General features: G+C 40.8%; 1 pseudogene; it reads left to right on the top strand.

Annotated features, from left to right (window-relative positions):
- Window positions 1-9,680: 9,680 nt before the first annotated feature.
- LOC143398177 (growth arrest-specific protein 7 pseudogene) lies at window positions 9,681-10,904 on the top strand (annotated as a pseudogene).
- Window positions 10,905-11,165: the final 261 nt, after the last annotated feature.

Genomic DNA, 11,165 nt, shown 5'->3' with positions numbered 1-11,165 from the left:
AGCAAAATAAGCCAACCCTCAGAACACAAAGCCAAATGTTTTCTCTGATATGTGGATGTTAATTCACAATAAGGGGAGGAGGTAAGGGAAGAATAGAGGTATTCTGGATTAGACAGAGAGGAGTGAAGGGAGGGGAGGGGAGTAGAATGAATAAGACACCATTACCTTATATACATATATGATTACATGACTGATGTGATTCTACCTAATTTACAACCAGAAGAATGAGAAGTCATACTCCACTATGTATGATGTGTCAAAATGCATTCTACTGTCATGTATACTAATTAGAACAATTTTTTTAATGCAAAAAACAATAAATAAATAAATAAATAAATAAATAAAAGTTCATGTGTTGGAAACTTAATCCCCAAGTTCATATGCCAATGGTATTTGGTTGGGGGGACGCTTTGGGAAATAATTAGGGTTAGAGGAGGTCATGAGGCTAGGTCCCTCATGGCAGGATTAGGGGCTTCATAAAAGGAAGGAGACCTGAGCTGATATCTGTCTTTGTTCTTACCACGTGATTCCCCTCTGCCATGTGGTCAGACATCAAGAAGGCCCTCACCAGCTGCTGGCACCTTGATATTGAACTTCCTTGTCTCCAGAACTGTATGAGAACAAATTTCTTTTCTTTACATATTGCCTAGTCTATGGGGTTCTCTTATTACAACAGAAAATAGACTAAGGAGTATATAAACTTTCGAGATTGACTTTTTTCACTAGGCACAATGCCCTTGAGATCCACCCGGGTTGTTACGCGTGTCAGCAGTTCACTCTTTTTTATGGATGAGTAGTACATTCCACTGTGTAGATACACCAGCGCCCCATTTAACCAAGCATGCTTTGAGAGACGTCTGTGTTCTGCTCAGGTTTTTGTTGGTACAAAGGTGCCATGAACACTCAACGTATTCACAGATTTATTTTGTGTGTGAATGTTCCTGTCATAAGTGCGCAAGAACAAATGATTGCTAGGTTGTATAAAAAGTGTTTATTTAGTTTTATAAGAAGCTGCCAAACAACTTTACAGGGTGGCTGTACATCTTATATTTCCATCAGCGGTGTAGGAGAGATCTAGTTTTTCTGCATCTTTGCCACTACCAAATTTTTTGAGAGATAAATGAATATCAAAAAATTGTTAAGGGGCTGAGGTTGTGGCTCAGTGGTAGAGCATTTGCCTAGTATGTGTGAGGCACTGTATTCAATCCTCGGGGCCACGTACAATAAATAAATAAATGAAGGTATTGTTTTCATCACAACTAAAAAAATATTTTTTAAAAATGTTAAGAAGTGACACAGCTCAGCAACCTGTGCAAAAAGAGATATTTGGCTTGTATATGAGCCTCAGAGCATCATTTTAGGATGGCTCACAGCAATTATTATAATAAATTTCCCTGGGCCTTATCAGCCTGTAGCCATGAATCAGTTAACCATGTCTACAAGTGACAGAAAACCCAACTATGGTCATTTAAGCATACGGGGCTATTTTTCACATAGAACAAGATATTCAGAAATCAGCAACAGCAGAAGCTCAAAGATGATAATTGCTGCAGCTTCAGTAATCATGTCCACATTCCTTCAGGAATAGAGAAGGAGAAAGGCCATGTTTGTATAAAGAGGGAAAGTGTTGTCCCAAGAACACAGTCATCTGTTTTTGTCATGTCGCCCAGGACACCGTCTTGCTATGGTTTGAAGATGGCTTGAGTGCCATGTGTTAGATGCTGATCCCTGTGTGGCAGTGTTGAGGTGGTGGAATCTTTACAAGGCAGGGCCCACTGGAAGGGCCTAGTGGGAGGGGGTAGGTCACTGGGGGAAGGGTGCCCTTGGGAGGGCATTTATGTAGTTCTTATGGGACCCTGGGTTAGTTTCTGGAAGAGCAAGTTGTTATAAAAAGAACAAGCCTGGACTGTGAATTGCTCTGGGTTCCTGTCTTGCCAGGCGATCTCTCTCTCTTGTACTGAGTCCCACCATGAAGGCATCCACCATATCATGATGTAGTCAGGAGGCCCTCACCAGAGCCAAGCAGATGCTGGGTGCTGTGCTCTTGAGTCTCCAAAACAGTGAGTTAAGTAATTTCTCTGCTTTATAAAAAAGATATATTGTTATGCAACAGGAAACAGACTAATCCAGATCCCCTCATAGTTGCAACACTATAGAGAGAGGGTCCTGGAATATTGCTTGAGTCAGGCATACAATTGTTGCAGAAACCCTAACAACAGGCTGGAGTTGTAGCTCAGTGGTAGAGTGTTTGCTTAGTACATGTGAGGCACTGAGTTCTATCCTTAACATCACATATACATAAATAAAATAAAGGTATTATGTCCAACCACAACTTAAAAAAATACACACACACACAAATATATATATATATGATAAATATGAGATAATTATTTAAAAAAAAAACTAACATAACCTTCCATAGCTTAATGCTGATATGGCACCTCTACCATACCAAACATCCAGTTCCCTTTTATATTGCTATTCTACCATACTCACATGTCTCCAATTCCTGTGTCTATATGGCTATTTAGCTCTTTTATGGTTTGAATATAGTTCAAGTGTGTCCACCAGAGGTTATATGTTGGGAGTTTGGTCCTCAGCAATGTATGAGATGATAGAATCTTCAAGAGTTAGATGTTATTGAAAGGTCATAGAGAGCACTGCTGTTTAAAGGAATTAATATAGTCGTCATCAGACTCTAGTTGGTTCTTGAGAGAGGTTTGGCCTGTCCCTAAATTCTGGCTTCCTGTCTTACCATATAATCTCCCCTTTTGACACACACTTCTGCTATTGTAATGCCATCTGCCATAAATCCTTTATTGAGTTGAGCAGAAGGCAATACCATGCTCTTGACCATCCAAAATTTTTCACTAAATAAATCTCTTTTCTTCATAAGTTACTTAGCCTCCGGTATTTTGATATAGCAACACGAAATAGACTAATGCAGATTCTTGCCATCATGTTTATACCTAGCCAGAAAGAAGGAGAAAAGCAGAATAGGAGGAAATACTCCTTTGTTCTTATGGACATGACCAGGAAGTTTCCCACACAATTGTCCCTTCAATTCTATTAATTTAACTGTAGCAACATTTCTCCACTTAGCTGCAAGGGAGGTTGGGAAGTATGGTCTTTATTCTAGAAGGACATATGATTATCTAGAGTTTCTATTAGTGGAACAAGATTGTAGAAATTAGAGAGAAACTAGCAGGAGCAAGTACAATGTCTTCCATGTTTGGGACTGGGAAGAATTACTACTATTGAGGGCAGAGGTTCTCAACCAGAGGCAAGTTTGTCCACCAGGGGACATTTGGCAATGTCTGGACGTATCATTGGTTGTAACAACTGGGAATGTGTAAACTCTGAATATCTGGTGGATAGATGCTGGTAAATACCCCACAACGCACAATACTATGATAAAAAGGAAATTATTTAGCCAAAAATGTTAATGGTGCTAAGGTTGAGACATCCTGCCTTATGGATCTATCTTTCAAAACCTCAGCCCTCTGGGCTTTCCTTTTTTTGCTTTTCTAGGAAAGTTTCCAAGACTAGTGTCCTCTTGGGTGAGATTTGGGTGATAGCAAAGCACTTCTAATGAATTAGAATCAGAACAGTAAGACACAATGACACTGGGAAGTTTGCCATTGGTCACTTTAATAAAGAAATGAAACATGTTGACCCTGTGTGTAGTTCCATAGTCACTGTTACCAACCCAGCTTTTGTCCTGAAGAGCAAGATTTCCTTTTTGGCATTTCCCAAGCTAGTTAATAACATATCATCTCACTAATCCAGAGGAAAGAAGCAAATCTATTCAATTAAAGACAAGTGTAATTTTGTACAATTAATCATAGTCTTCTTAAGGGAAAATAAAAATAATTTGTTTTTAGTAAGAAGGAACCCATAATTATTCAGTGAGAGAGGAAAAGCCATTCATGAATATATCATGTTTACTCTGAACGTGGGGAAATACATTGCAGTTTTTGCTGTTCGTCTTGGGCAGGAAAAAAACGGTGTGTTAAATCTCGGCCTTTCTGCTTTTGATAATCTGCTTTAATGATAGATTAAAAATCCAGTTTGGCATTTTGGGACATAAATCTCCAATAATCAACCTGAGAGAACAGCACCAAACCCCCCAGAGAGGTTTCTAACATGAGACGATGACACTTCTTAATAAACTCAGAATTAGTGATGTCACTTGTCACCGGTTCTGCCAGAAGAAGCAGGAAAATGACACGGTTGCTCCAGTGACCTCTCAGAAGTTATGTTCCGTAAATCTGCAAAATCAACCTCTGGAAATCCTCCCCTGGGATGAAGATATACGACGTGTCAGCCGTGCATCCAGCAACCTTTTATTATCTAAGATTGTTATGTGGAGATCAGGCATTTTTCTTACAGACAGGGACAACCATATTATTCCTTGTTTCCTACTTCCGTGGATCTGAGCTCTGTCCTTGTAGTTCTTCATAGGACTTCATAATCATCCTCTAAAACTTCATTTCACAGTAATTCATACATTACTTTTACATTTTTATTTAATTTCCATCTTCTTTTATATTTTTCATATCCTTATTATTTGCCTTTCTAATCAAGTAGAGAAAAGTTTCACTTCCTATGCTTTATTTTTTTTAATATAATATCTGGTAAGTTCCTTATATAAACAATACATCTGTAGTGATTTTTATGTTTTGGTTTTATCTTTTTTTTTTTTTTTTTTTTTTAATTTTTTTGGTGGTGCTGGCGATTGAACCCAGGACCTTGTTACATGTTAGGCAGGCACTCTGTCACTGAGCTAATCTCCATCCTTTTATCTGTGTTTAATACCTTAGCTATTAATGTGAGACAGCATGAAATTACTTTCTTCTTACTATTAAGGAATAAAAGAAAATTTGGAACACACACAAAAAAAGAAGAGAGAATAAAAGATCCATATTTTATGTGATCATGAGATATTGTAAGTAAGAAAAGAAATGCACATAGATACACAAAAGTTGTATTTAGAACTTTAATTTGTTGTATCTGCTGATATCTGGTAAAGGTTATTTAAAGCAGATTGCATGTGAAATGTTACGCTTCTGGAACAATGAAAGGAAACTTTCATATTCCTATTCCTTCGTTCCAGTCCCACGAAGGGAATATTGTCCTGTGTCCTGGGTGCCTTGTCATGCTCCACCCCACACCAGCTGTGGGTCCGTGAGAAGTTGTCTTAGCTTTAACAAGCCTCCCTTGCCTTGTGCATCAAACAGGGATTATGGAACCTTCCTTTCAAGGCTCTTGTGAGTGCAGAGTTAAATGAGTTGACACACAAAGCAACTAGCATATTGCTTGGTAGTGTCAGAGTTCTTGGGCTACAAGCAATAGCTGCCAAACTTAAAAGAGAAAAGCACGTTTATTTGAACGTTCTTGGGTACCTTACAGAAGCTGGGAAGAGGTGAGCAATGGGGTTTCAGAACAGGGAGTCCTGACTATTTTTTGTGCACAGACATCTTGACAGACAATTGAACTCATTTTCAACCACTCTCGGTTCTTTGGAAGATTTCATTCCCAGGAGAAAGACGCTCAGTGCTCTGGATTAGGTCACCTGGTTTTATAAAGGCTGGGGGATTGGGTTAAGTCTTTGGCAGCCTCACCAGACCCAAAGAAAAATGGAAAAGATGTCAGAGAAAAGACAGATATCTACTAGAATGGCACATCGTGCTCAGGAAATGTCAGTTTCTTTTTGGTCACCCATTTTTCACTGTTTTATATCTTGCAGTATGTGTGTTTCTATGACATTATGAGTTCTAATAAATTTTTCACAGTTGATAAAGAGGTTCTCTTCCCTCTCCTGAGTGTATTCCACCCCATCCTAGATACTTCTATCGTTCAAGAGAGACTCTGCCCTCGGGCTCATAGTCTTCCCTCTTTACCCTAAACCCAGTCATCAGCTTGATGGACTTCCAGAAACACATGGTCATGCTCCCCAACCGCAGCCTCTCACCCCTTTAACTTTTCACTCTCAATGACCTTGCCCCCAAGTTGTCTCAACCAACCATTCCTACAGTTATCTAGAAATTCACCAATGCAGACACCATTTCTTGGAACGCGACCAACCTCCAAACCTCCTAGCTTGCTTTCCCAAACCAGTCTGCATTTTTCTCTCTTCTCTTACCTCTTCCTGCCTTAGTGTCTTCCTTACACAGTCGGAATTCCCTGGCACCATCATTAAGGTCATTCACTTGTCTATCAGTGAGTCCCCTCAGTTGTTCATTTTCCACACTTGTGTGAAAAAAATCAACAATGCGGGGTCAATTGGACAGCCCCTTAGGTTCCCCCAGGTGCAGAGGACTTCTGGGGAAATGACAGCCATCCGCCTCAAGGGGATCCCCAGTGTACTCCAGAAAATCCACTGCATTTATCTGGTCATCTCACCCTCTCATTCTCTGTTCTATTAAAAACCATTAAAAAAAATCCTGAAATCATGTCCTGAAATAATCAACTTTTCTCCATCTTCCCTGTGGCCACCCCAATCCAGTTCACTATAATGTCCTTTCTGGGTCACTATTATAGCTTCCTATTTGGTTTCTATACGTTATCCTTTACTCCCTCCGAATCCATTTGCCCTCATGTACACAAGGCATTTATTTACTTACTTACTTACTTACTTATTTATAGATAATCTTTCTCTCCTCCACGTGTCCTCTGCCTCATCCTAGAACCCAGGGGTACTTTACCACTGAGCTACATCCGTATCTCTTTTTGCAAGGGGGTGGGGGATGGGGTGGGGGGTACCAGCGATTGAACCTAGGGCACTTAATCATTGAGCCTGTCCCCAGCCCTTTTTTATTTTTTATTTTGAATCAGGACCTCAATAAGTTGCTTAGGGCCTCACTAAGTTGCTGAGGCTGGCTTTGAACTTGGGATCTTCTTTCTCAGGCCCCCAAGCCTCTGGGATTACAGGCATGAACTACTGTGCCAGGCCCCCACCCTTTAAAAAAAATAAATATATATGTTTTAGATAGACACAATACCTTTATTTATTTATTTTATATGGTGCTGAGAATCAAACCCAATGCCTTACACATTCTAGGCGAGTGCTTTACCACTGAGCCACAACCCCAGCCTGTGCTCCCTTTTTTTAAATGATTTTTTTCGGTATTAGGAATTGAACCCAGGACCCTGTGAGTGCCAGTCAAACTCTGTGCCACTGAACTACATACCCAGCTGTTTTTTGAGATGAGGGTCTCACTAAGTTGCCGAGTCTGGTCTTAAACCTGCCACAGCCTCCCAGGTAGCAAAAGTTGCAAGTGAGTACCACCATGCTCAACCCCAAAGTTATCTTTTAAATTTGTTCTCTATTATCTTTAAAATGTACTTTAGAATCTGCAATGTGTTTTCTGAGGCCTAGCACGACCTCACCCATGTTTCTTTTTCTTCTTCTTTTTTTTTTTCTCATATTGTTTTACTATGTCCTTCTCACATTTCAGGCTCACTGGACTGATGCTCAGTTGCTGGGACAGTGTCCGTCTGGTGTCATTACATAGTGAGGTACCTGTGCCTCTCTTCTCCGTTTTCAACCCTAAGCTCCATTACCTTCTTCACCTGATTAACCGTTTCTCACTTGCCAAGACTCCACTCATAAGCTATCTCCTTGAGGACTTTCTCCCGATGACCCAAGCTAAGCTAATTGCCCCCTGTTAGGCATCCCCATGGCCCCTCCCCTCCACTTCTCTTTCATAATGTTTGCTACAACTATAATTGCTTTCCAAACATCTATCTTCCCACCAGACTATAAACAATACAAGGGGATTAGCTATTGTTCATCATCACTCCCTTAGGCCCTTAACCAATGAGGAGATGCAATGAATGAAAGTCTCCTGTGGCAGGTGATTCCAATGAGCTCAACTAAAGTATTCCATTGCTTTCTCGAAAATGGAGGAAATGGAAATCTTTTGCTACTGCTCATAAAATATCATGTAAGCCAACAGATTTTATTCCCCCAATGATAATATTTCTCTCGTCTTTATTTTAAATTTGGCTTGGGTCTTCAAAAATACTAGTTAATCCCTCAATTTAACAAAAAAGCACCAATCAAATATTAATGGAAAAACTTGAAAATAGCTGTTATCACATAGAGTTTTAGAGTTAGCTTTCCCTTCATTGATGTGGATCTGTGTTTGCAATATAGTTTTCCTTTTCTATTCTTTTATTTTTGAGATGTGGTCTTGCTGTGTTGTCCAGGCTGTTCTCAAACACTTAGGCTCGAGCAATCCTCCCATCACAGCCTTCCACTTAGCTGGGACTACAGGCATGTGCTACCATACCTAGCATGCAACATATTTTTAAAGTATTGAATGTATATAATATGCAGTGTATTTTTTCCTCTGAAGGTTATTCTTAGATCATGTCATAAAATTAAATATTTTGATATTTGTGGTACTCCACAAAAAAAAATTCTGTCTTTTGGTTGCCATTTGTGCTATTACTGTAGGCTGGTATGTGTTAACATTTCTCTGTTCTAGAAAAGAAGAGGATGAAACATCCTATGGTGATTCAGTGTCCAGTGAGCACTGCTTTAAGTATCTATATCTATTTCTCTTTGATTCACCACTTTATTCATAGCTCCAAAACAGCTCTCAGAATTCCACATAAGTCCAGGCTTGTGCTACAATGAGGATGTGATTGATGCTAATAGGTAAATACAATTTATCATGTTTTTCTGAGAATTGGAACTTTAGAAACATAAATGAGAGTAATCCTTCACAAATAAGGAAACCGGTCTGAATGGAGCCCTCAAGTCTCACATATATTTTTTATTCATTGATTTGAGAAGAATGAAAGTTAGAAACCAGGAATATAATTGACACATTTTGTCTGATACACCAAGAAGGAATAGATATAAGAAAAAAGCAAATGCAAGAAAGAAGAGAAAAAGCTTTCTGACCTAAGAAACTGAATAATGATATAAAGCAAGTGTCTCAATTTGATGGCTAGAACACAATTCTCTGCCATATAAGCTCAGAATTTTTACTGAAAGAAGGTGCCACTGATATTAGCAACCATGAGGTGACAGTTTGTGTGAAATGTTTTACACAGAATCAACTCATCTTATACCTGTAAATAACCTCCTGTCAATATTATTGTCCCTAAAGAAATTTTAACTCAGAAAGTTTAATAACTTGCCCAAGATCACAAGCTTGTGGTATAGCCACAATTCAAATTCAGATAGTCTAAATCTAGAGTTAAAAAAGATGCGATATGGCCAATCTTGTAAATATTTACAGAATCTTGCCTAACTACTTAAGCTGTGTTCTATATGTTGAATGAAAACTATTTGTGTTCTAGTTTGTCACTTTCTAGAAAATTCCTTGCAGCTGATTTATTCTCTTTATTCAACAAAGGGGAAAAGAATACTTGCCATGGTTTTTGTTAAGAATTATTGACTTTTCTCTCTCTCCCGGTGTTCATCCATTGCCCTCGGTCGGTGAGTCTTCTGGGTCCTGCAGTGTGGCAGAGCCTGCAGAAACCGGAGCCTGAATCTGCGAGTTTCTGGAAACCTTCAGGGACACTTCAAATCTACAGAGTAGAAACTATCCTGCCTCAGAACCACACGGCTAGATGGGAAGACACACAAACAAATGAAAAAACAAGGGAATAAAGTGCTCCAAACAAACCAAGCTGCTCCCATAAGAGAATCCATCGAAGAAATGTCAGAGAAGGAGTTCAGGATGTATTTAGTAAAAATGTTCTACGACTTAAAGAATTATATAAGAGAGCAGGCACAGGAGTTTTGCAGTAAAATAACAGAATCGCTTCAGGAGATGAAAGATCACTTCTATAAAGATGTATTAGAGGACCTGAAAAGAAATAAAGAAGAAATCCTTGAAGTGAAGGAATCATTAAGCCAACTTAAAAGTTCAATGGAAAGTATCACCCACAGACAAGACCATTTGGAAGATAGAACCTCAGGCAATGAAGACAAAATATTTAATCTTGAAAATAAAGTTGACCCCACAGAGAAGATGATAAATTGCGTGACATTCCCTCACCCAGACACCATGCCTGAACAGCAACTGCTAAAGCCAACCGAGTGGAGCTACTGTGACTACTTCTGGGCTGATAAGAAGGATCCCCAAGGTAATGGCACGGTGGCTGGGTTCGAACTGCTGCTCCAAAAGCAACTGAAGGGCAAACAAATGCAGAAAGAAATGTCTGAATTCGTCCGAGAGAGGATAAAGATTGAAGAAGAATATGCAAAGAACTTGGCTAAGCTCTCTCAGAACTCCTTGGCTGCACAGGAGGAAGGCTCCTTGGGAGAAGCCTGGGCCCAGGTAAAGAAGAGTCTGGCAGATGAAGCAGAGGTTCATCTCAAGTTCTCCACCAAGCTTCACAGCGAGGTAGAGAAGCCCCTAATGAACTTTCGTGAGAACTTCAAGAAAGACATGAAAAAGTGTGACCACCATATTGCTGACCTCCGCAAGCAGCTCGCCAGCCGCTACGCATCGGTGGAGAAGGCCGGGAAAGCCCTCACTGAGCGGCAGAGAGACCTGGAGATGAAGACCCAGCAGCTGGAGATCAAGCTGAGCAACAAGACAGAGGAGGACATCAAGAAGGCGCGGAGAAAGTCCACACAGGCTGGTGATGACCTCATGCGCTGTGTGGACCTCTACAACCAGGTGCAGTCCAAGTGGTTTGAAGAGATGGTGACCACCACTTTGGAGCTGGAGCGGCTGGAGGTGGAGAGGGTGGAGATGATCCAGCAACATCTGTGTCAGTACACACAGCTGCGGCATGAGACAGACATGTTCAACCAAAGCACAGTCGAGCCTGTGGACCAACTGCTTCGAAAAGTGGACCCGGCCAAAGACAGAGAGCTGTGGGTCAGAGAGCATAAAACGGGCAACATTCGCCCTGTGGACTTGGACATCTAGACACGCCTGTGCGGCCCCGGGGGTCCTGCCCGGGAGAGGGGCTGGGGGTCCCGTGGAGAGGGTGGGTGAAGCTGCCCTCCCACCCACTCTCCTGTCCACCGAGGAGAGAGGAGAGAGCTGGCAATTCCAGAAGGGTGATCTGGATGGCTCAGCTGGGGAATCCCAAATATTCCCAGGCCAAGAAGACAGACCTGCGACCCCGCCCTTGTCTCCAAGACTGAAGCCCCCCCAAACCCCCTGCCGTGCTTGTTGCTCTGAGAA

Source organism: Callospermophilus lateralis, chromosome 4 (assembly GCF_048772815.1).
Source record: "Callospermophilus lateralis isolate mCalLat2 chromosome 4, mCalLat2.hap1, whole genome shotgun sequence".
NCBI classification, from domain to species: Eukaryota; Metazoa; Chordata; class Mammalia; order Rodentia; family Sciuridae; genus Callospermophilus; species Callospermophilus lateralis.
Note: the sequence above shows the minus strand (reverse complement) of the source record. Positions and strands in the feature narration are given on the sequence as shown.